The sequence below is a fragment of the Ranitomeya imitator genome, chromosome 7 (assembly GCF_032444005.1).
Source record: "Ranitomeya imitator isolate aRanImi1 chromosome 7, aRanImi1.pri, whole genome shotgun sequence".
NCBI lineage: Eukaryota > Metazoa > Chordata > Amphibia > Anura > Dendrobatidae > Ranitomeya > Ranitomeya imitator.
The window spans coordinates 183,474,306-183,501,789 of NC_091288.1; the positions used below are offsets into that span (position 1 = coordinate 183,474,306).

General features: G+C 43.8%; 1 pseudogene; it reads right to left on the bottom strand.

Annotated features, from left to right (window-relative positions):
• Positions 1-27,484, bottom strand: part of LOC138646128 (zinc finger protein 208-like) — a 162,721-nt pseudogene that overhangs the window by 122,102 nt on the left and 13,135 nt on the right.

A 27,484-nucleotide genomic window follows, 5' to 3' on the forward strand; every position in this document is an offset into this window, starting at 1 on the left:
TGCAAATTATGCCTATTCTATACCACTGGCACCCCATCATCCATGTGACAGAGTGCAGGACTTGATCATATTGCGTAACTTGTGCCTAGAGAAATGCTCAGATGTCAGTACTACTGGGTGGTGTCCGTCTCACACAATCGATGACTGTTGCATGCAGAACAGAGGAGCCATATTGTCATGTATTAGGAAGTCATGGTCATGGAGAAAATATAAAGATGGATCAGGCCAAGCAATTTCCTGCTTTCTCTTATAATCTACTCCTGGCTGTGACTATGAGAAAATTGCGTTAAAACAGTTTTTTGAAGCTCCGGCTAGTTCAGTATATCAATAGGTTACTTAGGTTACATATTAATCCTGAAACCATAGCCATGATGGATATGATATTAAACACTAAACTAAATACTTTGCCCATAAAGTTTGATATGTAGCTTTGATAATCTATCATCCCAGTCTATTCTTCAATCCAGGGCTGGCATTATGGGCAGGCAGATCAGGCAGCTGTTTAGGGACCCTGCTCTTCCATGGGCCCTCAGCCAGTGGTGTGCCGCTATTATTGGCACACCATGTGGCTGCTTTGGGGCCCGTGTGTAAAAGGAGTCTTACATGCCGATATAGTTGAAAGCAGTGATGGAGGAGAGCATGTCAGATGACGTTCCATCTCCCATCACTCCCCCACTGCCTCTGACTCAGTGTGTGCCAGCTGAGGAGTTGAGATGCTCCACAGAAGCCAGAGCAGGGGGAATGAGAAGGAGAGGTAAGTATTGTGTGTGTATGCATTGTAGTGTGTGTGTGTCTTCTGCACTATACTTTTTGTGGGGGGAATGCACTATACTGTGGGTGTTGGGGACCACATTTTTCTGTGTGTGGGGGGGCAGCGCTATACTGTGTGTGTTGGGGACTGCACTATACAGGGTGTTGGGAGGCTGCACTATACTGTATGCTATTATTATTATTGTGTGGTTTGTGTGTTTATGAGGGAGCTGAATTATACTGTGTGTGAGGGGGGCTGAATTATACTGTGTGTGAGTGGGGCTGCAATATTCTCTGAGGGCACTGCATTGAACTTTTAGGGGGCTGCATTATACTCTGAAGAGGCTGCATCATGCTCTATGAGGGGACTACATTATACTCTATGATGATGGCTGCAGTATACTCTGAGGGGGCATTGTTGTACTCTATGAGGGGGGCTGTAGTATACTATGAGGGGTGCTGCATTTTACTATATGTACTATATAAGACCTGCCTTATACTGTATCGAGGACTATCTGTACCAATCATTCTTCCTCAGCCATGCGTTAGGGTAGGTTAACATGGTCAGTAAATGATACAGGTTGGACGCTGTGTACTTGTGCAGCATCCAGATGAAATAGCATAGTGGATCGGATTTCAAGAAATCCCATGCCCACTACGCGTGCATCGATGCCCGCAGCTCACCACGGAGACCGACATGAGTCACGTCTCTCCAGACTGCCGCATGTCTATTCATCTTGCGGAGACAGGAGCCTCAGCAAGGTAAATTTCACCTGTACAATGTATTGGATGCGGTGAATGAACACATGCGGAATCACCTACGTTCAATAGCCAGCAGTGGACATGTGCTGCATCCAAAGCGCTGCCAAGTACTGAACGTTGGAACATACACTAAAGAGGCCGGGAAAGAAGCATGGAACAACGTCAATATTTTTGATCACGCTCGTTTAGCTGCCTGAACTCAGTCCATGTAAATAAACAGAAATGTTTCTGTGTCATGGTGCAATATGTGAGCATTTGGGACACCACTTTAAACTTTACCCAGGGCCCTACTTTGTCTAATTTCAGCCCTGCTTTGATCCAAGTTATAGATACACAACCGGTCTTATTACATATTGCTATATTACATTTTCAGTCATACATAATCTGTATTTTAGCTGAATGGAGGAATCTATGGCAAAAAAGCTGGGAAAACACATAACATATAACTTCAAGCCTAAAATTTTCCGGTCCGGTGAATGAGGAGAAATTGACTCTGCTCTATTTAATGGTGACTCCTCACTGGGGCAGTTACCTGTAGGAACGTCCTATTTGTACCACTCATCATATTGCACATCGCGTTTTCCTTTCTCCATTATGGCTTCAGCTTTGATATTCTTCAGATATTTGCCTGGATGTCAAAGCTGTGAAAGTAATAATGTAACAGTCACAGACAGAAAGAAAACTCACGTGGAATGTTCTAGATGGAGGCTTTTACAACAAGTTCATGATGCACCTGAGCCGCCAAAAGATGCTGACATCTCTGCCTCCTATATCACTGGGGCTGCCTGCGTGTAGTGATAGAAGCAGGCGTCACTGTAAGTAACTGCATTATGGCAGTGATTTCCTTCATTATTTTGTCTTCAAATTTCAGATGCACTAGCATTTTTAAGTTTCCATAAATTGAGGAATATTTTGTCTGGAAATATTTTATTTTTGGGGCACATGCTATTTTTTGTGCGGTTGGAAGCAATTTTGCAGTTTTTTTTATGACATTCACTTCTGATATAAATGTCATGTTAGAAAAGTCATCCACCCTTTTTTTTATATTTACTTGCATCCTTCATGCCAATGCAGTTGAAAGCAATGGTGAAGAAGGGAGCGTCAGCCATCATTCTCCCTCTGCGCCTGTCATCTCAGTGCAGCAGGTTCAATAACATCTCTATTCCGCTCTCGTTGTGTTGACCAGTGAAGAGCTCCACAGTGCTCGCTGTGGAGAAGTGGGGCATCGGGGAAAGGTGAGTATTTATTTTTTTAATGTAGGGACCATTATACTATATGGAGGACTATGTGGGGCCATTACACTGTATGAAGGGCTATGTTGGAACATTATTCTGAATAGAGGACTATGTGGGTCAAATTATACTAGAGGGAGTGTAACGCTCACACTCTGACTGGTTGGCACGAGCGTAGGGGAGTTGTGGCCCTACTGTGCCACAAATCAGACTTCCCTGGAAGGGGCGTGACTAAGCAGCTACCTTGGTGTTCACTGGAGCCTCTGATGGTGAGGTCAGGCTTGTGCGGCATGGCTGAGACACTGGCAGGCAGGCTGAGACACTGACAGGTGGGCAAGACTGGCACTCTGGCAGGCGGACACAGCTGAGACACTGACAGACGGGCACGGCTGGCACTCTCGCAGGACAGGCAGACACGGCCAGTACTCTGGCAGGACAGGCGGACACAGCCGGTACTCTGGCAGGACAGGCGGACATGGCCGGTACTCTGGCAGGACAGGTACTGACTAGGTAGAGACCGGAATACAGGCAGGCATATGGAAAAAGGTAGGCATATGGGAAAAGGAAGGGACCTGTTCAGACTGGAGGGTATATGGGAACAGGTAGGAATATGACCAATAGGTTGCAGAATGGAAGTAGAGCAGAACCGCAAAAAGCGGATGCAAAGCAGAAAAACACAAGAGGCAGAGCTAAGAGCTGAAATGTAGGAGGCGGAGCTAAGAGCAGAAGCACAAGAGGCAGAGCTAAGAATAGAAACGTAGGAGGCGGAGCTAAGAGCAGAACTGCAGGAGGCAGAACTAAGAGCAGAGCTGAAGGAGGTGGAGCCAAGAGCAGAACCGATGGAGGTGGAGCCAAGAGCAGAGCTTCTGGAGGCGGAGCCATGAGCAAAACCACTGGAGGCGGAGCTAAGAGCCGAACTGCTGGAGGCAGAGCCAAGAGCAGAACTGCTGGAGGCGGATTCAAGAGCAGAAAGGCACAGAGCCACAGAATGCAGCGAGCATAAGAGCCACAGGTTGCGGCGGGCAGAGTAAAGCCGCAAGGTGCGCAGTAAAGCAAAACAGCAGAACCACGGGTTTTGCGGAAAGCAAAGCAGAGCCGCAAGGTGAGCAACAGAGCATAATAGAGCAGAGCCGCAAGTGCGCAGAACAGAGCAGAACCTCTGGTTTGCGGCGAGCAGAACAGAGAGGCGCAGAGCCACAGGTTGTGTCGGGCAGAGCAGGGAGTGGACACAAGGGAACGCACAGCTGAATGGGTTTGGCAAACAGGCAAGGAGACAACAGGAACAGACATAGACCAGAGTACAGACTAAGACAGACATGGTATCAAGAACTGGACAAGGATTCAGACCTGGGTATGCAGCCCCAGAAAGGCAGAGACAGGACAGGACCTGGCAGCTCAGTAGCAAGACACCAACTGAGGGAGAAAGTTGCTCAGGCATTCCCCTATGGTGGGCCTTAAGTACCTGAGACCTCTTGAAAATTGGCAGGGGGCACCTTAGGAGTGGGTGGGACAAGGGCAATGGCTGCTTATAAATATTCTGTGAGCTTTATCCTACATCGTCGTCTGTAATTGGTCCATCGTTTTATCTGCCTGCTGTTGGTATGATGATGCCGCAATAAAGGATTTTGTTGCACGGGACAGTTTGTGCCTATCTGCTTTCTTAATGGAAACACAGATTCTTATTATTTGAAAGTGACACCCGTAATCCCTGGTGTGTGTGCAGCTTCATTAACCTGAGGTCATACAGCTGTGCCTTTGTCATGCTTGGTATGTAATGTGGACTATGTGTGGCCATTATACTGTATGGAGGACTATGTGGAGTCATTACACTGTATGGATGACTATTTTGTGCCCATTATGTTGTATGCAGGACAATGAGGGGCCCATTATACTGTATAGAGGACTATGTGAGTCCATTGTACTGTATAGAGTACTATACAGAGTCATCACACTGTACTGAAGACTATTTGATTTCCATTATAATATATGTAGTAATATGTTGGGCCCGGACAACTATTTTGTATGGATGACTACGGAGGTTCCACTATACTGCATTGAGGACTATGTGGGCCTATAATACTGTGTGTATGGCTTTGTGGAGATCACAGTTGTGGCATCATACTGTGATGGGATCACCATACTTTGCTGGGGGAATTACCAACCTAGAGGAAAAGCTGTACAAATGTAATGAAATAGAACCACCTGGAACTAATAATGAAACACAATATCCCTCTCTAAACTACAATCCCTGCAGGAATCTGGTTTAAAAAATAAAAAAAATGTTTAGCTGCATTTAAAGGGAAGTTACCAACCTAGACGGAATCCTGTATGACTGTAATATATATACCATGTTTTCCGGCGTATAAGATGACTTTTTAACCCTTGAAAATCTTCTCAAAAGTTGGGAGTCGTCTTATGCGCTGGGTGTCGTCTTACACGGTGAGTGTGTGGCTCTGCGGTCGCCGCATATGGTGCGGGGAGCGGTCCCGATGACAAGGTGCCTCACCGAGAAGGTGTAAGTGAATCAAGCCCATCCTTTTATCCCATTACCTCCTTCTTTCCCCCGTCTGTCCCACCCTTCTCTGCCTCTCTAGTCTCCGGAGGATGGAAATGAAGCCGCTCCTTCTCTTTCACCTGTCTGGCCCACCCTTCTCTGCCTTTCGAATCTTGCGGGGATGGAAGTGATGCGGCTCAGGTGCGCATGTGCCGCTACTCTTCCATTCCGGCAAGATTTGAGAGGCAGAGAAGAGCGGGCCAGATGGGTGAAAGAAGGAGCGGCTTCATTTCCATTCTCCAGAGACTTGAGAGGCAGAGAAGGGCGGGCCAGAAGGGTGAAAGAAGGAGGTAATAGGATACAGAGACTGGCTTGATTCCCTTACACTTTCCTGGTGAGTCACTAAGTCATCGGGACTGCTCCCCGCACCATATGCGGCGACCGCAGAGCTCAGCACACACCATATAGGACGACACCTGGCATATAAGGTGACCCCCCGACTTATACGGCGACTATATCCCAAACTCTATATTTTAAATGGAAAAGTTGTGGGTCATCTTTTACACCCAGTCATCTTATAAGCCAGAAAATACAGTATATTGGTATAGAAACATGTGGAACTAATAATGAAATACAACATTGTCTATATACTGTATTTTGAAGGAGAGGGGGGTATTGATGAACTCTTCACCTAGCTAGTTTATACAATTTTTCAATGTAAATAACACAAAAATCCCCTGTTACTATCTGGTGAATTGGAAATATTATTTAGGGTACGTGTCCCCAATCAGGAATAGCAGAATTTTGGACACGGAGCATCTGCGCTGCATCCAAACGCTGCGTTCTGCATTGCAAGCACAGTGATTGTGATTTATAGAAATTCCATGCCCTCTGTGCTTCTATATAGTGCTGCGTAAACTCACCCACAGAGCCGGTCTATGAACCGCAGCACGTCAATCATTCTCTGCGTAGTTTCACCCATAGTCATTCATTAGATGCGGTAAATGCGCACGGTTCAGTGAACACATGTGCATTTACCTGCTTGATTAGATCGAAGCGTTTTGGAAGCAGTGAAAATACGCTATGTCCAAAACGCTGCTATTTCCTGATCATGGGCACATAGCCTTAAAAGCTCAAGAATATGCTTTTTCAAAGACCTTGTAGTGCTCCCTACATATAACATCACATTCCGAGCATCAGATAATGTAGACTATATGATCGAGTTACAATTCATGTGATCTTGAATATCAAATGATTGAGAGCCATTCCATTTTGAAAATGTCTATGAGGGAACCACATATTTGTACATTTTAAAGGGATTATGACCAAATCTAAAAACCCTACTAATATGTAGCCATGTTTTTCGAGGATGTTTATAGGGAAGGTGCCACAATTTAGATTTTTTTTAAATTAATTATTATTGATTTTAAAATCAATTATTTTTCATACAAAATTAAATCCACTAATTTAAGAGTTCTTTTTATTTATTCATTTTTCTTTCAGCCACTGGGGGCTGCCATTTGCATTTCCTGGTGTATAAGTGTCTGAGCATGACACTTACACACCTCAAATATGGCAGCCCCTGTACATAGGAGTCTGTGGTCGCTTTTCATGAGTGCCTCCAGCTATGACCTAGGCATGGCCCTTTGGCTGTCCAGGTCAGAACTTTGGGACGTTTCAAAGCCATTTTTTTTGGTGTGCTGGGAGGGTAGAGGCTAGAATGGAGTCTCTCCTGTGAAGAGATGAAGTCACAGGAAGAGGTGTGGCCTCCTCTATCCAGTGCAGAGACTCCATAACAGGAAGTAACCATGAGGCTTGTGTGTGCAGAAATTTCTGAGAGGACTGAGGGGCTGCACAATGGAGCTGTGTGCAGATGGGAATGAGGACATAGGTCTAAGTGTGAGGAGTCTGTGGATGTATCTTGGGTGCAAAGAAACATGGATGATGTTAATATATGGGGCTGCATCTTGGAGGGTTCCATAGGGAAATGGGTGCTGCCATACTGCCCACATTTCAAGATAAGAAAGAGGGACAGATCATGCAGTGTGCTACAGTCTCCATGGCAAACTTTAGCCACACCCTTGGTCACACCCCAATCATTGCCCAGAGGGATGGTGGCAGTGAGGGAAATTCAGCAGGAGCTCGAGACTGCAGGGCATAGACCCAAATCTGGGACTGTCTGCTGTATCCAGGACAGTTGGGATTAGAGATGAGTGGTTGGGTTCACGGCTCTCTGGTCCAGGGTGCAAGGCAGTGGTACCTAGTGGCTGGCGAGAGGCAAATCTCTTACCATCCGGTGTTCCAGGAACAGTTTTTAATTAGCCAGAGCTGGCGCGATGTTATCTGTGCGTCCTGCTCATCTCTACTTGAGACCTGTAGATTTATTTTTTGTTCCGTCATTCACAGTCGGAGCCGCTAGAACTTTCTCTTTTTTATGTAGTGTCACTTTATGACATCTGGCTTTTTTGTGCCTGTAAGGCCATGTTCACACATTGCAAAAATACTGTGTTTTTTGTTTTCTGCAGATGTCCACACCAAACTACACAATAGCAATCTTCTCCTCCTCATTTGATGCGTTCTTGGTGCAGATACGAAACCGCGTTAATGTACTTTCTATAGAACAGAAAAGTTTTGATTCTGTACTTAAAAACGTTACTGCAGTTGTTTACATGCATTTTTTTTAGGCTCCACATAGAACAGAGAAAAAAAAGCGCAGAAACTGCAGAGTTCAGCAACGTCATGACACGCAGAGGGGGGGCAGTTTTCATGAAGTCACTTCCACTTTGCTTGGACAGGTAAACAAAACAGAATTTATGTGTAAAAAATCAGCAGAAAAAATGCAGCATTTACGCTACATATCAACATGGTCTAATTTTCGAAGGAAAGTGGAGGTGATTCCATGAAATCTCCGACCCCTGTGGACTGAAGGCTGAACCTTGGAGTTTTGGTGCATTTTTTCTCTACAGGCTTCTTCTTAAAAAGCACATGAAGAAAAATGCTGTTACATATTTAAGCACAGAATCAAAGTTTTTCTGCACTGAAAAAAATATTAAAGACCCTGCTTCATCTTACTAACTGCTTCTTTTTCTACAATGCAGACTATTATAAAGTTTTATTATAATTCAGCACACAGTTTTTTACACTATTTAGTTTTATACATGAGGTATCTTTCAGTATGTGTGTATCGTAACCCCTTTCCCTTGAATATCCTGTACATGACGACCTTTTTCATTTTCCTTCTAGAGCTTATTGTTTCCTTTTCCCTTTGGTGCTTTTTTCTTAATAAACCATATTTTTCCTCCCCCCTTCTCTTCCATATCTGCCCCAAATCACATCAAATAAGCAGGAAAACGCAGAAAAGAAATGCATCACGCATGTAATAATCATATAAGATTGTTATTTCATTGTATGGTGTGGACACCTGCAGAAAAAAAGCAGCAGAAAGAATGCAGCATTTACGCTATGTGTGAACACTGTCTCAGCATTACAGTTTTATTACATTTTTATGTGTTTAATAGAGAAAAATATGAATCATGCCATTTTTATCTTCCAGATAAAATACCCCATAAGTAATCTGATTGGCGTGTTGTGAAGGTTGTTACGATTACAGGGACACCAAATATGTCCTTGTTATGTGCTGATTTATGTTTATCATTTAAAAAAAATTCATTCAAAAATTACATTTTTTTTCATTATCCCAGTGTTCTTCTTATTGTTAATGAATACAAGAGGAAGATAATAAATGACATATAGTAAAAAGTTAGATACAAATATCTTAAATTAAAAGAAAATAAACCAGAAACTGATCACTTACATTTTGTGTTTAGGATCCAGGGGAGGCAGAAACTGGGACAAGTCTTCAATTCGACTGACTCCAAGAAATAACCAACATCCAAAAGTCTTAAGGCCCCGTCACACACAGCGAGATCGCTAGCGAGATCGCTGCTGAGTCACAAGTTTTGTGACGCAACAGCGATCTCAGTAGCGATCTCGCTATGTGTGACACGTACCAGCGATCAGGCCCCTGCTGTGAGATCGCTGGTCGTGTCGGAATGGCCTGGGCCATTTTTTGATCGTTGAGGTCCCGCTGACATCGCTGAATCGGCGTGTGTGACGCCGATTCAGCGATGTCTTCGCTGGTAACCAGGGTAAACATCGGGTAACTAAGCGCAGGGCCGCGCTTAGTAACCCGATGTTTACCCTGGTTACCATCCTAAAAGTAAAAAAACAAACGCTACATACTTACCTACCGCTGTCTGTCCTCGGCGCTCTGCTTCTCTGGTCTGGCTGTGAGCGCTGGTCAGCCGGAAAGCAGAGCGGTGACGTCACCGCTCTGCTTTCCGGCCGCTGTGCTCACAGCCAGACCAGAGAAGCAGAGCACCGAGGACAGACAGCGGTAGGTAAGTATGTAGCGTTTGTTTTTTTTTACTTTAACGATGGTAACCAGGGTAAACATCGGGTTACTAAGCGCGGCCCTGCGCTTAGTTACCCGATGTTTACCCTGGTTACCGGGGACCTCGGGATCGTTGGTCGCTGGAGAGCGGTCTGTGTGACAGCTCTCCAGCGACCAAACAGCGACGCTGCAGCGATCCGGATCGTTGTCGGTATCGCTGCAGCGTCGCTATGTGTGATGGGGCCTTTACACACATTTTTAACACCTTGTCTGTTTGTTCCCATCCCCCATCCTGTGATGTCACCTCCAGACAGGGTCAGGATAATTGCATTCTATGGCTCTTTATGTTGATGTATCCTCCACCTGTGGGTTGTGATGTGTAAGGTCACAGAAAAGGAATTCCCAGACCCAATGTGAAAATAACAACCAGTCCACAGAGGAATCCTCCACAATAAACTCTATTCCTATCATTGGATGATATTTTCCATGAAACTTCACAGACAAAGGAGAGCTGAGGTCCAGTTTTTCCACTTACAATATTTACATATTACTCTTACATTAGAGACTGTTACATATTAACTGTCTGGAGTTCGTCTCATTAACATATCAATAGCCCATGGAATATCCCCCACAATAGTCCCATATGTATAAGTACTATTGTCACTTCTGTGCTGGGACCCCCTGGGGGTCTGTGGCTTTGTGTTGTAGGAGAGCCAGTGAAGAAGATGTGAATGGTTAACCTGTTACCAGGGGCAGACCCTCACAGCTTGGGGTCCCTGTGCAAGAAATGTGTCTGATCCCCCTCCTTTTATAGCGACAAAGATATATATATATATACAGCCACACATATACAGAAATCTATATTACATAGTCTTCTTTATTATGTATATTGCCGTCCCTTTCTGCACAGTGCCCTCTTTTGTTAATGTACAGCACCGTCCCTTACATATCGGATTATATAGAGCCCTTTCTTTATTGCATATCATCCTGTCTTGTTAGCTGTATAATGCAATAACAACAGATGGAGCATGTGAAAGCTTCTATTCTAATGGAGGAGCTGATGGACTGCTCGTCTGGTCACCGGCTGCTCCATCAGCAGTCATTTTATATTTAACAAGAGAGGGAACGGTGTAATAAAAGAGGGTGCTGTGAATAACAGAAATAGCAAGAATACACTATGTAAGAGACAGCACTGTACATAACAGCAGAGAGATGAACCATATATAACTAGAGAGGATGGTACGTAATAAGGGACAATGTTATAAATAATAAAAGAGAAAAGTATGTAAGTAAGGAGGGTGTTATACATAATAAGTGTGTGCAACACATACTAAGGGATCTATAATATAACGCTGGGAGCGTCACTCTGTCCGAAGCCTCTATAGACTGCGCAAGCGCTGGCGCAGTCTGGGCCTCACAGAGTGACGCTCCCGGGAGATCGCGGTGTGCGTTCACACTGAACGCACACCGCGATCTCTACCGCAGAAGCAGGGACCGCCAGGAGGGTGAGTATCGCCTATATTCACCTGTCCCCGTTCCATCGCTGAGCGGCGCCATCTTCCCGGTCTTCGGCCTGTGACCTTCAGTTCAGAGGGCGCGATGACGCGCTTAATGCGCGCCGGCGCCGCCCTCTGACTGAACAGTCACAGCCAGGAGACCGGGAAGATGGCGGCGCTCAGCGATGGAACGCCGGACAGGTGAGTATAGTAAGTGCTGGGGGGGCCTGAGCTGGCGGCGATACCGGCACCTGACCCCCACAGCGCGCCGGTGTCCCCGCCTGCTCAGGCCCCCCAGCACTCGGCGCCGAGCGGGTCAGAGGCAGTATGGGGACGCAGGATGGAGCAGCACATAAGGATGGGGACGCAGGATGGAGCAGCACATAAGGATGGGGACGCAGGATGGAGCAGCACATAAGGATGGGGACGCAGGATGGAGCAGCACATAAGGATGGGGACGCAGGATAGAGCAGCACATAAGGATGGGGACGCAGGATAGAGCAGCACATAAGGATGGGGACGCAGGATGGAGCAGCACATAAGGATGGGGACGCAGGATGGAGCAGCACATAAGGATGGGGACGCAGGATGGAGCAGCACATAAGGATGGGGACGCAGGATAGAGCAGCACATAAGGATGGGGACGCAGGATGGAGCAGCACATAAGGATGGGGACGCATTATGGAGCAGCACATAAGGATGGGGACGCAGGATAGAGCAGCACATAAGGATGGGGACGCAGGATGCAGCAGCACATAAGGATGGGGACGCAGGATGCAGCAGCACATAAGGATGGGGACGCAGGATGGAGCAGCACATAAGGATGGGGACGCAGGATAGAGCAGCACATAAGGATGGGGACGCAGGATGCAGCAGCACATAAGGATGGGGACGCAGGATGGAGCAGCACATGACAGGATGGGGACGCAGGATGGGAGCAGCGCATCACAGGATGGGGAACGCAGGATGGAGCAGCACATAAGGATGGGGACGCAGGATGGAGCAGCGCATGACAGGATGGGGACGCAGGATGGAGCAGCACATGACAGGATGGGGACGCAGGATGGAGCAGCGCATCACAGGATGGGGAACGCAGGATGGAGCAGCACATGACAGGATGGGGACGCAGGATGGAGCAGCGCATGACAGGATGGGGACGCAGGATGGAGCAGCACATGACAGGATGGGGACGCAGGATGGAGCAGCACATGACAGGATGGGGACGCAGGATGGAGCAGCGCATGACAGGATGGGGACGCAGGATGGAGCAGCACATGACAGGATGGGGACGCAGGATGGAGTAGCGCATGACAGGATGGGGACGCAGGATGGAGCAGCACATGACAGGATGGGGACGCAGGATGGAGCAGCACATACCAGGATGGAGACAATATACCAATATAAATGCTCGCCACCCGGGCGTAGAACGGGTTCAATAGCTAGTTAAAATATAAAGTGATAAGCAGCACTGTGTCCCCCGTTAACTATAATCTCTGACTCACAATAATATATATTATTCAGTCTGTGACTCTCTCCAATTACCTGTAAGGCTATGTGCACATGGAATATATACAAGGTTTTACAGTACAGGAAAAGTGGATGAAATCCCTGAAGTCTCATGCACACTCTGCTTTTTTTTTCCTTGCAGATTTGCAGTGGATTAAAATATGCATAATGTCAATTCTTGCAGAGTATTTGGCACATTAGATTTTGCACATCCTCTTTTGTGAGTTCATTCACACATAGTAGAGTGTCCGGCTCATACTCTTGAAATTGATGCACATCAGAACACATGTTGGCTCTGTTGGCACCATTATAGTCTATTGCCCCATCAGCGACCACGTCTGAATCCCGTTTTGCTGGGGGTTCAGATGGAATCCCCGATGGGAACCCTGAAAATGAGCAAGAACACAATGTGAAAGGGACCTAAGAATCTTTTTCAGTAGATGATCATATTAAAATAGCTTAGAAAAAAACTTATTAAAGAGGTTAACTTGGGTAGAATGTTGGGCCCTTATTACATATTACAAATAGATAATTTAAGGGTCTTGCCCCTCGGTTTGGTCCCAAAAAAGGTCAGAAAATTTTATTTGATCCACTATTTGTCATATCCTAAAGGGGTATCGATAAATGATGATATTGATGAATCCTTGTCAAGTGTTTCTTACACATCACTTGTTGAGGCAGTAAAATTGGTCCAGCAGGCGGGTCAGGGTGTTTTATTTTCAAAGGTGAATGTTGACTCTGTATTCCGCCTCCTGCCAATACATCCCGGATTATGTTGAATCCTTATAGGCTGCTCCACGTCATGTGCTTATTTTGAGGCTTTTAGAAAATGTTTTCATTTTTTTGAGAGAGGTCCAATGAGAACTTCTACCATGGGGTCCATGATTTCTATGTACACCCCTGGGCTAAGCTCCTGAACTCGCTCCATACAAGTACATCCTTCTAGTGAGATAATTACATCAAGGTGCATGAAGGTGTTAAATTCACTTGTCTGTTCATAAAAGACAAATGGAATTTCCTCGCCCAGATGTGAACGAGCCCGTTAAATGTAGTAAGTGTCCACCAAACATATGAATGTTTTACACATTACAATAAACAATTACATGCACACATCTTACAAAAATACAAATAATTTCATATGCACATACATAGACATACACACACAGTACGCATATATGCATTGTAGTGCAGCGGTGTCCATGCTGTGCAGTGATAAGGCAGTGACCCAAGCAAGTTCAAAGCAAAACGTTTTTAATGTCCAAAAAACTCACACAGTGCACAGCACAATGTATCCTCCGGATCGCAGCCGGGAAATCAAAGACAGTCCAGGATCGGTTGCTGTGAACTATGGGCCACTTATAAGATCTGGGCTGGGCCCAACCAGCTTCCGTTTCAAAAATAAACACCAATACCTGGTATTCCTGAACAATTCCTTGGTCAAATAACTTGACCAAGTTCACACTTTTATTCTGCCTTGTAACTCACAGGCAACCTGTTGTGACCACAAGGCCCTCCAGCGGATCTAATACGCTTCTGAACGCATGCTGGAGGGACACATAGCGACCCTCGCAAATCACCGCAGTCGCTGTCTCACAGCACACATGAATATATAAAGACATATACACATACAGTACGCAGGCATATACACATACAGTACCCTGACATACGCAACACATGGTTCACAGACTTGCACACAGAGAAAACAGACATGTACACATATAATATGCAGATGTCCACACATACACAAACATGCATTCACAGACATGCACACACAATATGCAGACATGTACACATTTGCAGACATACACTCGATACTGCTCTCATATGGTATGCAGACATGCACACACACACAGACATGTACAAACAGGGTACACAGATGACACATTTCCTTTGTATTTTAGGCAAAATATATGTTTTTTTTATCGTTAACATTTTAAAAATCACATATTATAGCATTTCAGATTTAAGCTGTGTTATTTGCATGTGTGTGCATGTGCAGTGTAGTATTTTCTCTGTTAATCTATTTGTAGTTTATGTAACTGTATAGGCTGTATTATTTTTTTCCCTTTGCAAAATCTGCATCTGCAAATGGATTAAATATAAAATTTAACAGATCTGTTCCTTTTATTCTGTAAACAGCACCCCGAAGCCATACACTACCAGAACTAGGCGTCAAGTCAGCCTGTATAAAAAAAAACGACTGGTGGTGGCAATGATTAGTTCTTGGGTTATCGTGGAGCAAGCCATTAGAGATGAGCAAAACTTTCAAGGTTCGGTTCGGTTTCGATCCCGATGTTCGCCAAATATGTTTGCCGAACGATTCATTCAACATACCGGAACCCCATTGAATTCAATAGGAGGAAAAACTGTTATGTTTGCTAATGACAGGTGTTATGAAGGCAATCCAGAGACACAGTGTGCTAGCGATCAGAGCGCACACAGTGATCTGACAAATACCCAAAAATACAAGAACGAGCTCTGAGACGTGGAAACTCTGTAGACTGCACACCTGATCCTATCCTAAACACAACTAAAAGCGGCTGTGGATTGCGCCTAACAACTACCTATGCAACTCGGCACAGCCTAAGAAACTAGCTAGCCTGAAGATAGAAAAATAGGCCTGACTTGCCCCAGAGAAATTCCCCAAAGGAAAAGGCAGCCCCCCACATATAATGACTGTGAGTAAGATGAAAAGACAAAACGTAGGGATGAAATAGATTCAGCAAAGTGGGGCCCGATATTCTAGGACAGAGCGAGGACAGTAAAGCGAACTTTGCAGTCTACAAAAAACCCTAAAGCAAAAACCACGCAAAGGGGGCAAAAAAACCCACCGTGCCGAACTAACGGCACGGCGGTACACCCTTTGCGTCTCAGAGCTTCCAGCAAAACAAAAGACAAGCTGGACAGAAAAAAAAGCAACAAAATAGCAAAAAGCACTTAGCTATACAGAGCAGCAGGTCACAGGAACAATCAGGAGAAGCTCAGATCCAACACTGAAACATTGACAAGGAGCAAGGATAGCAGCATCAGGCGGAGTTAAGTAATGAAGCAGTTAACGAGCTCACCAGAACACCTGAGGGAGGAAGCTCAGAAGCTGCAGTACCACTTGTGACCACAGGAGTGAATTCAGCCACAGAATTCACAACAGTACCCCCCCCTTGAGGAGGGGTCACCGAACCCTCACCAGAGCCCCCAGGCCGACCAGGATGAGCCGCATGAAAGGCACGAACAAGATCGGGAGCATGAACATCAGAAGCAAAAACCCAGGAATTATCTTCCTGAGCATAACCCTTCCATTTAAACAGATACTGGAGTTTCCGTCTAGAAACACGAGAATCCAAAATCTTCTCCACAATATACTCCAATTCCCCCTCCACCAAAACCGGGGCAGGAGGCTCAACAGATGGAACCATAGGTGCCACGTATCTCCGCAACAACGACCTATGGAATACATTATGTATGGAAAAGGAGTCTGGGAGGGTCAAACGAAAAGACACAGGATTGAGAACCTCAGAAATCCTATACGGACCAATAAAACGAGGTTTAAATTTAGGAGAGGAAACCTTCATAGGAATATGACGAGAAGATAACCAAACCAGATCCCCAACACGAAGTCGGGGACCCACACGGCGTCTGCGATTAGCGAAAAGTTGAGCTTTCTCCTGGGACAAGGTCAAATTGTCCACTACCTGAGTCCAGATCTGCTGCAACCTATCCACCACAGAATCCACACCAGGACAGTCCGAAGACTCAACCTGTCCTGAAGAGAAACGAGGATGGAACCCAGAATTGCAAAAAAATGGAGAAACCAAGGTAGCCGAGCTGGCCCGATTATTAAGGGCGAACTCAGCCAACGGCAAAAAGGACACCCAATCATCCTGGTCTGCAGAAACAAAACATCTCAGATATGTTTCCAAGGTCTGATTGGTTCGTTCGGTCTGGCCATTAGTCTGAGGATGGAAAGCCGAGGAAAAGGATAGGTCAATGCCCATCCTACCACAAAAGGCTCGCCAAAACCTTGAAACAAACTGGGAACCTCTGTCAGAAACAATATTCTCAGGAATGCCATGCAACCGAACCACATGCTGAAAGAACAAAGGTACCAAATCAGAGGAGGAAGGCAATTTAGCCATGGGCACCAGATGGACCATTTTAGAAAAGCGATCACAGACCACCCAAATGACTGACATCTTTTGAGAAACGGGAAGGTCAGAAATGAAATCCATCGAAATATGTGTCCAAGGCCTCTTTGGGACCGGCAAGGGCAAAAGCAACCCACTGGCACGAGAACAGCAGGGCTTAGCCCTAGCACAAATCCCACAGGACTACACAAAAGTACGTACATCCCGTGACAGAGATGGCCACCAGAAGGATCTAGCCACTAACTCTCTGGTACCAAAGATTCCAGGATGACCAGCCAACACCGAACAATGAAGTTCAGAGATAAGTTTATTAGTCCACCTATCAGGGACGAACAGTTTCTCCGCTGGACAACGATCAGGTTTATTCACCTGAAATTTTTGCAGCACCCGCCGCAAATCAGGGGAGATGGCAGACACAATGACTCCTTCCTTGAGGATACCCGCTGGCTCAGATAAACCCGGAGAGTCGGGCACAAAACTCCTAGACAGAGCATCCGCCTTCACATTTTTAGAGCCCGGAAGGTACGAAATCACAAAGTCGAAGCGGGCAAAAAATAACGACCAACGGGCCTGTCTAGGATTCAAGCGCTTGGCAGACTCGAGATAAGTCAAGTTCTTATGATCAGTCAATACCACCACGCGATGCTTAGCTCCTTCAAGCCAATGACGCCACTCCTCGAATGCCCACTTCATGGCCAGCAACTCTCGATTGCCCACATCATAATTACGCTCAGCGGGCGAAAACTTCCTGGAAAAGAAAGCACATGGTTTCATCACTGAGCAATCAGAACCTCTCTGTGACAAAACCGCCCCTGCTCCAATCTCAGAAGCATCAACCTCGACCTGGAACGGAAGAGAAACATCTGGCTGACACAACACAGGGGCAGAACAAAAACATGTCAGACTAACTTAATTTCCTTCTATCACAGAATCACTAACTGGGTTGGTCAGGGAAATGCTGTAGATATAGAATATCTTGACTTCAGCAAAGCATTTGACAAAGTTTCTCACACAATCCTTATTGAAAAAATGACTAAGTATGGAATGGACAAGGCAACAATTAGGTGGATTTATAACTGGCTTATTGATTGGACCCAAAGAGTGGTCGTAAATGGCTGCACATTCAGTTGGAAGAATGTCTCAAATGGGGTACCACAAGGCTCTGTCCTGGGCCCTGTTCAACATCTTTGTCAATGATTTAGATTAAGGAATTGAGGGTAAACTGATTAAATTTGCTGATGACACAAAGCTAGGAGGGATAGCTAATACTAGAGAAGAGAGAGAGGATTCAAAAAGATATAAATAAACTGGAGCAGTAGGCAGCAACTAACAGAATGGTTTTTAACAGGAAAAAATGGAAAGTACTACATTTTGGCAATAAAAATGAAAAAAGCATATACAGAATGTGAGGAATAGGGCTAAGCAACAGCACACGTGAAAACGACTTGGGTATACTAGTAGATTACAGACTGAATGTGACGTCAGAGCAAGACGATAAGAGAGTTGACCCTCTGGGTCACGGTACTGACGCACCCGGGGGCGAGCGAACCCTGAGATGAAAACCCCTATACAGGGATAGTTGGGAGCAAGCCCGAGGGGGACAAGTACCGTAACAGCTGGTGCCAAGAGGGACGGCTCTAAAGGAAGACAGGAGAGGGAGGATGGGAGAAGACAAACAGAACAGTGGGAAAATGGAAGCGGGAAAAAACAAGGAACGGATAACAGGAGGCAGGACAAAAACAAAGGAGAAGACAGGGGTAAATAAGAGAAAAAGCCTGCAATAGCAGACCAGGCAGGAACGGAAAGAAACCGAACCAAACGGGACTAGAAACAGTGTACGAACTGCACACAATAATCAGGCGCCTCCATTAAGGAGGAGACGCCTGATATAGCCAGAGAAAGTACCTGATAGGAGGACCAGAAGCGCGGAAGGGGTTAAGAGGAAGAATGAGCGCGCGCCCGCGTCCTAAGGCGCATGTGTGGAGCAGGCACAGGACGGGAGAAGAAGGAAGCGCAGACACCACGCCGGAACCCCCGAGCAGCAGGAGGAGGAACCGGGAAACCAGCGCAATGCTGAGAACGGCAAGCGGAGATGCCACGAGAGGAGGCGGCAGGAGCAGCGGCCGCAGCGCCAGGGAGAGCCGGTATGACACTGAACATGAGCCAACAGTGTGATGCAGCAGCAGCAAAAAAGGCAAATGCAATTCTTTGATGTATTAACAGTAGCATACAATCTAGATCACGCAAAGTCATTATTGGCCTCTACTCCTCTTTGGTCAGACCTCATGTGGAATACTGTGTCCAGTTTTGGGCACCACATTTTAAAAAAGACATCAACAAACTGGAGCAAGTGCAGAGAAGAGCAACCAGAATGGTGACCGGTCTACAAACCATGTCCTATGAAGGAGGTTTACAGGATTTGGGAATGTTCAGCTTGCAAAAAAAGAGACTGAGAGGAAACTTAATAGCTGTCTACAAATATCTCAAGGGCTGTCACATTGTAGAAGGATCATCCTTTTTCTCATTTGCACAAGGAAAGACTAGAAGCAATGGGATGAAACTTAAATGGAGGAGACACAGATTAGATATTAGAAAAATCTTTTTGACAGTTAGGGTGCTCAATGAGTGGAACAGGCTGCCACGAGAGTTGGCAAGTTCTCCTTCAACAGAAGTCTTCAAACAGAGGCTGGACAGACATCTGTCTGGGATGATTTAGTGAATCCTGCTTTGAGCAGGGGGTTGGAACAGATGACCCAGGAGGTGCATTCCAACTCTACCATTCTATGATTCTATGATTCTATGAGGTTTACACCGGACCCTCACCCACCTCATCTTAATTTAAATGTAAAGCTGTAAATGCTGGCCCAGACCCTGATACCTCATGCATGGCCCATGTCTGACTGCTGCTGTGCCATTATCAAATTTATACTGTGGGTCAATTGGTACCACTTTTCCTGGTGTTTGCCCCTAATTTTTGGAAATGTTTGGACTCCAAGTTGGATCTCCTTGATGTGTGTTGTCTGAATTTGGCAGGGCTTTTAGAGCGCCAGGCCTACACCAGTCACTCATCTACCTGTTACTGATCAATGTCTAAGCTAAAAATGCTGGTCCAAGCCCTGTCCCATGCATCCATGCTGCGCAATTATACTATTTGTACTCTTGGTCAATAGATGCCACTTTTCTTTGTGTCTGCCTCTAATTTGAGCTGTTTTGGCAGCTTTTTGGCCCAACAATATGCGTTTGGTTTTGCCTCCCATTGTATTTATTGGGGTTTGGATTTGGTCAACCAACTGTTTGGTGAACATCGGGAACCAAATCAAACCTTGAAAGGTTTGTTCATCTCTAATTAAGACCTGTATATAGTATGGTCAAAAGGTGTAAACACGATTCTTGCAGCCTCACTTTTTCACAATGATGAAATAAAGATTAAAATTATTATGATACCAACAGCTTTTTTCTTCACATTGCGGCTGTTTAATCATTTAAAAATGCCAATCAGCAATCTCTAGACGTTGACTGTGTATCACAGCTGGCATCTGCCAGCTCAGATACTCAGAAGCTATATCTGAGATTTATACAACTGGAAGTTTCTCCTAATGTTTTTCTTAATATCTGACAATCCAGAATAATTGATCCACTTGCATCATTACCAGATTACGAGAATTAGACCACTGGGTATTTGTCATAATTATTCATTTTTACTATTTTCAATTGGAACCTGAAAACCCTGCACCTGCATCCTCCTTTCCATGCTGTACATGCTGTATCTTCAGCAGGAGGATGCCCTTTACTGGCAGGGAATTATGTACCCGGATAACCCGATTGACACTGAACTGCTGGAGTCTATGGATACACAGAAGTGATTATACAGCAGAAGAGGGGCAATGAACTGAAGATCGTCCTGGGCAAACATTGCATATCTGGTTAAGGTCCGCAAACTCATCCCTTTATTCATCAGGGTGCACTGAGGTTTTTTTTTACCACCAACCCCTTTCCAAGCTGGTTGCACTCATTATATGTGACCACTAGTGTCCAGCCAATGCAGACCACGTGGCCGTTATGGGGCCAGTGATGCGGGGATGGCCTAATGGCAGCGACCATACTAGGCCCTTCGCTCAACATTGTACTTTCATATGTATCGGCATCCTGAATGCGTTACAGTTTAAAACAATGATGGCTACCCCACCATCTTCCTTCCCTTATATTAGTATTAATTTTATTGTTTTGCATTGTTTTGTATTGTATTACAAAAATTTCAATAAAAATTCAGTTGAGAAAAACACAATGATGGTAGAGAGAGCGTCAGCATTTGTGGCCTTAAATAGTATATTGAAGACAATATAGTGGTGATTATACCATATGGAATGCAATGTGGGCCCATTATACTGTCAGAGGACTATGTGGGGCCCATTATACTGACTATAGGACCCATTATGCTACATGGAAGGCAATGTGAGGCCCATTATATTTTATGGAATGCAAGGTAGGGCCCATTATACTGAATGGAATGCTATCTGGGGCTCATTATACTATATGGAAGATTATGTGATGTGGGACCTATTAGTATTTTTTGCTATGGGGCTCCATGATTTCTATGTAAGCCCCTTTATGTAACTGACCCATTATAACTGTATAGGAGGAATGGCGGTAACACTAAGGTCTGGAACCAATAATAGATCAGGAGTGTTATATATTGTGGTGTCTATGGAGGTTATATGTACACACAAGGCAGCAGAACCAAGCTAGAAGAGCCAATATATCTAATCATATGATGTGTAATACTGTTTTTGTTAGCTGTGTATCCCATGATTTCATTTGTGATTCTTTCTGCTGATCTACTGTATCTAATCCTATCGTGATACTTTCTGCTGAGATGTGTATCTAATCCCCTGATGTGTGATACTGTCTGCTCAGCGATGTATCTAATACCATCATGTGTGATACTGTCTACTGGCCACTGTAGCTAATCCTATTTTAATACTGTCTGCTGAGCTGTGTATCTCTAATCTAATCATGTGTGATCCTGTCTGCTCAGTCACTATATCTAATCACATGTGATATTCTCTTCTTAACTAATCATTCTAATCCAATCATGAGTGATACAATCTGCTGAGGCGTGTATACAATGCAAGCACCCATGATACTGTGTGCTGAACTGTGTATTTAATCCTATCAAGTGTGATTCTCACTGATGAGCTGCTGTATCTAATCATATGTGTGATAGTGCCGGCTAAACTATGTCTATTCTTGTGAGATATTGTCTTCTGAGCTATGTATCTAATCCTATAATGTGTGATACTGACTGTTCATCTGCTGTATCTAATCCCATTGTGAGTGAAATTGTCTTCTGAGCTCTGTATCTGATCCAATTATGTGTGAATCCATCCGCTGAGTCATTGTATCACATATGAGTACGTGTGATACCATATGCTGAGCTGTTATCTAATATGATCATGTGTGATATCATCTTCTAAGCCACAATATCTAATCCGACATGTGTGATACCTTCTGCTGAATTTATATGAAATATTTTAACCCCTTCCCAGCATATCAGCTTCCTTGCCTAGATGCAGGCTCAGCACCTGAGCCTGAATTTTTGCAACCATATGATGGCTGTGTTATTCAGTCATCATCTGCCTCTAACAGCAGCGGGTAGAGAGGAGATCTGTACGCGGCTCTTAACCTCTTGAATGCCACTGTCATTCTCTGGCAGCAGCAATTACAGTACATAGCCCAGGGGTGCACTGTTCAAACCAATTATCACCCGAATCTACCTATGCAATTGCCATGATAGTTGGAGGTGTGATGATGCTCCTTTAGATACTTAGCCCGTGGCAAGCATTTATAGTAATAAACCCTGATGTTTGCTATTCACAATAATACTTTAATCAATACAAAGAAGAAAGGCTTGCGGCACTCACCACGTTGAGAAGGATATCAAAGTTCTTTTATTTCATCTGTGCGACAAAAAACTTTGATGGGCATATGCAGGCATGGGAGGCATGTGGGGAGTGCAAGGGTGGATGATGGCCGTTTCGCGTTAATCACTTCAACAGGTCCGTTTTTTCTTTGCTGAACACCGAAGACCAGTTGAATATGCTGTGTATACATTTAGTTTACTTAAAGGATCCGGCATTAAATGCAAAGTGTGAATAAGACCATTCTGGTGCAGTTCACCTTTTTCTCTATCTTAAAGACAATAATAATTTCGTACAAGCAACTGTCTGATGGTTTATTCCAGAGGGGACGACAAAAAAAATCTGAAAAATGTTTTTCAAAATAACAATTTGAACCACCTTTCTTTTCTACCATTAAAAATAGAAAAATAAAAAAATACTCATGTGGTAATTTCACATCTGTAAATGTCTGATCAATCAAATTATAAAATTGATTAATCTGTAATGTGTAAATGCCATACAAAAAAAATATAAAAATGCCAGAACTTTAACTTGTCGTCTGCTGCAACATAAAACACAAAAATGCTATAAGCAACCAAAACAAAATGGTATAAATAAAAAAGTCAGCTCAGGGTGCACACAACTCTAAGTCTGCACACAGCTGCATGCATTGGAAAATGACGATAATAACCCCACAGCTGCCTATACTCAGTCTGATGCCTCACAGCCCCCATCACTGTATATAAGTGGCAACTAGAACCCTCCCACACAGCATGATATAGTTAGTGGCCCAAACACAGTTAATAATGGTCCTCACGTTTCCTCCACCAAGTATGATTGTAACCCCTACAGCTCCAACCCATGCAAAATGATGGCCCCTCCCACAGTATGATAATTGCCCCTCCGCATATTATAATAATATTCTCCACAGTCCCCCAACACACTAGGGGTACCCTGATGAAGGAATACGTCCTATTCCGAAACGCGTAGGAAATTGGTCCACGACGCTATCCATAGCAAGTCACGTGAGCAATCACATGACTGTGACGTCACGCAGGGTCCTCCAGAGGCAGAGAACCGAGAGCTATACAACAGCGCTTAGTCGCTGTTAGTAGTGGGCGAGCACAGGGCTGGTTGCCGCCGGCCGGGCCACTGCCTGGAGCCCGCTCACGGGAAAGCGGAAGAAGAAATAAACTGCACTGAAGCCGCACTCTTCCACATTTTGGACTTGTATAAAGATTGACTAAAGGGAACTGAGGACCTTACTGTTTGTACTGCACCAGGTAAAAATCTAAAGTTTTTCTAACTGACAGTTTACATCGCTCAGAACCTCTTTTGTTATTTGGACAATGTTGTGCTCCATGGCGGAGCTATTTTAAACAAACACAAATTTATTTTTAAATAGTTTTTAAAGCCATATAAAAGGTGCAAACACTCAGTTTTTTTTTCTTTTTTGGAGGGACTTAGGGGTCATAAAACTACAGAACCCAGTGCGGATTGTTTATATATATATTTGTTTATAGCTACTAATACAGAGGGGTGGCACTGTATTTGTATCCGCTGCAGGATTCAGAGTTTCTGAAGCGCTACTGGTGTCTTTAATTTTATCCTAATTGTGCAAATTGTCTCTTCAGAGAGGAAGAGAACTAAAATTCTAGTGCCACCTATTGGAAGTAGCAATCTTACAAGTCAATGTTGACCCTTTAACGAGCCATGTCACATGACTTAGGATAATAGCCAAATATTATGCTGAAATACAGTAGAAGACATAAGGTAAATGTTTTAACTTTCTTATGTAGTATAACTATGCAGTTTACAGGTATAGACATTCAAAGTTGGATTATTGCAAATGTTTATTAATTAAATGTATTACTAAAATGAAATATAACATATCAGGAAAACAAATACTCAGAATAACTGGAATGTGGGACATTCCATCATTATTATCACAAAGTAACACATGTCAGATTTGAAAAAACGGGGTTTGGTCACTAAAAGGTTAAAATGCATTCTTCCCAATATGAGTTCTCTGATGTCTAACAAGTTGAGATTCAGATGAAAAAAATATCCCACATTCTGAATATGAAAATGGCTTCTCTACTGTGTGAATTCTCTCATGCGTAACAACAGATGATTTCTTTGTAAAACATTTTCCACATTCTGAACAAGAAAACAGCTTCTCTCCTGTGTGAATTCTCTCATGTGTAACAAGAAGTGATTTTTGACTAAAACATTGTCCACATTCTCAACATGAAAATGGCTTATCTCTTTTGTGAATTCTCTCATGGGTAATACGAGCTGATATGACTGTAAAACATTTTCCACATTCTGAGCATGAAAATGGCTTCTCTCCTTTGTGAATTCTGTCATGTGTAACAAGAGTTGATTTATTTGTAAAACATTTTCCACATACTGAACAGGAAAATGGCTTCTCTCCTGTGTGAATTCTCTCATGAGCAACAAGAGATGATTTCTGTGTAAAACATTTTCCACATTCTGAACATGAAAATGGCTTCTCTCCTGTGTGGTTTCTCTCATGTCTAACAAGCTGATATTTCTGTATAAAACATTTTCCACATTCTGAGCATGAAAATGGCTTCTCTTCTGTGTGAATTCTCTCATGAGCAACAAGAGATGATTTCTCTGTAAAACATTTTCCACATTCTGAACATGAAAATGGCTTCTCTCCTGTGTGAATTCTCTCATGTGTAAATAGAGTTGATTTGACTGTAAAACATTGTCCACATTCTGAGCATGAAAATGGCTTCTCTCCTGTGTGAATTCTGTCATGTTTAACAAGAGCTGATTTATCTGTAAAACATTTTCCACATTTTGAACAGTAAAATGGTTTCTCTCCTGTGTGAATTCTCTCATGAGCAACAAGATATGATTTCTCTGTAAAACATTTTCCACATTCTGAACATGAAAATGGCTTCTCTCCTGTGTGATTTCTCTCATGACTAACAAGATGAGACTTTTGTGTAAAACATTTTCCACATTCTGAGCATGAAAATGGCTTCTCTTCTGTGTGAATTCTGTCATGTTTAACAAGAGATGATTTATGTGTAAAACATTTTCCACATTCTGAACACGAAAATGGCTTCTCTCCTGTGTGAATTCTCTCATGAGCAACAAGACATGATTTCTGTGTAAAACATTTTCCACATTCTGAACATGAAAATGGCTTCTCTCCTGTGTGAATTCTTTCATGTGTAACAAGAGATAATTTTCGACTAAAACATTTTCCACATTCTGAGCATGAAAATGGCTTCTCTCCTGTGTGAATTCTCTCATGTGTAACAAGAATTGATTTCTCTGTAAAACATTCCTCATATTCTAAACATGAAAATAGCTTATTCCTTGTGGGAGTTCTTTTATTTTCCACACTTATTTCACGACTTTTATTTTTCTCAACAGTCTGTGATGAATTAGGACATTGTACTTTAAAAGGATCCATGACTGAGATGTTGCCATGCTTTTCATATTGGACTTGTGCAATGCTGCAATCATCTGCTTTAAAATCCAAACACGTGAGATGTCTTTCGGAGCTCCCGATACGGTCATCTGCCAAGAATAAATCTGATTTGATTTTTGAGCAAAATAATCTTAATACTTATATTTACTAAATGTAAAACATTAAGAAAAGTAAACATAAAAAAGTTACATACAAATTGCAAGGTGCGTAGCAATGTCCTATTATTAACTCACTAAAGTGTAATTTACATAATGTGATGATTTCACAGAGAATCAATTGTACTAATATTCATTCTCAGTCGTTGGCCAGTGCAATCATCAAATTAAACATTTGTGATTGGTTGCATAGTTTATATGACAATAAAAATAATCAATGTCAACCGCACATCATCCCTGTTGTGTAAATTGGGTATATACTGCATTATTAAACAAGCCATGAGATAAGGAAACAAATCATTATTGCTACTTCAAAATGAAAGCTAATAAGCCCCAATCAAATTCCTATATCATCAATCAGTGCTCGTTGATGAAATTATACTCTCCTTGCAGCCACTCAATTTCATTCTTCAGGAGAAGTATTGGGCTCTATGTTATGAAAGGCAATTCAGAATCACAATGGACATGGAGGTCAGAGCACATACAGTGATCTGACAATAACCCAAAATAATAGAACAAGCTCTGAGACGTGGGAACTCTGCAGACCGCAATCCCTAAGCCTATCAAACCACATTAAAGGTAGCCGTGGAGCGCTCCTGACCAGAACCTAGGCGCCTCGTCACAGCCTGAGAAACTAGCTAGTCCTGAAGATAGAAAAATAAGCCTACCTTGCCTCAGAGAAATTCCCCAAAGGAAAAGGCAGCCCCCCACATATAATGACTGTGAGTAAGATGAAAACACAAACATAGAGATGAAACAGATTAAGCAAAGTGAGGCCCGACTAGCTGAATAGAACGAGGATAGGGAAGATAACTTTGCGGTCAGCACAAAAACCTATAAATAACCATGCAGAGGGGACAAAAAGACCCTCCGCACCGACTAACGGTACGGAGGTGGTCCCTCTGCGTCTCAGAGCTTCCAGCAGGCAAGAAAAACCAATTAAGCAAGCTAGACAGAAAAATAGCAACAAAATAACAATAGCAAAACTTAGCTTTGCAGAGCAGCAGGCCACAGGAACGATCCAGGGAAAAAACAAGTCCTACACTGAAACATTGACAGGAAGCATGGATCAAAGCATCAGGTGGAGTTAAGTAGAGAAGAAGCTAACGAGCTCACCAGATCACCTGAGGGAGGAAACTCAGAAGCTGCAGTACCACTTTTCTCCACAAACGGAAGATCCCA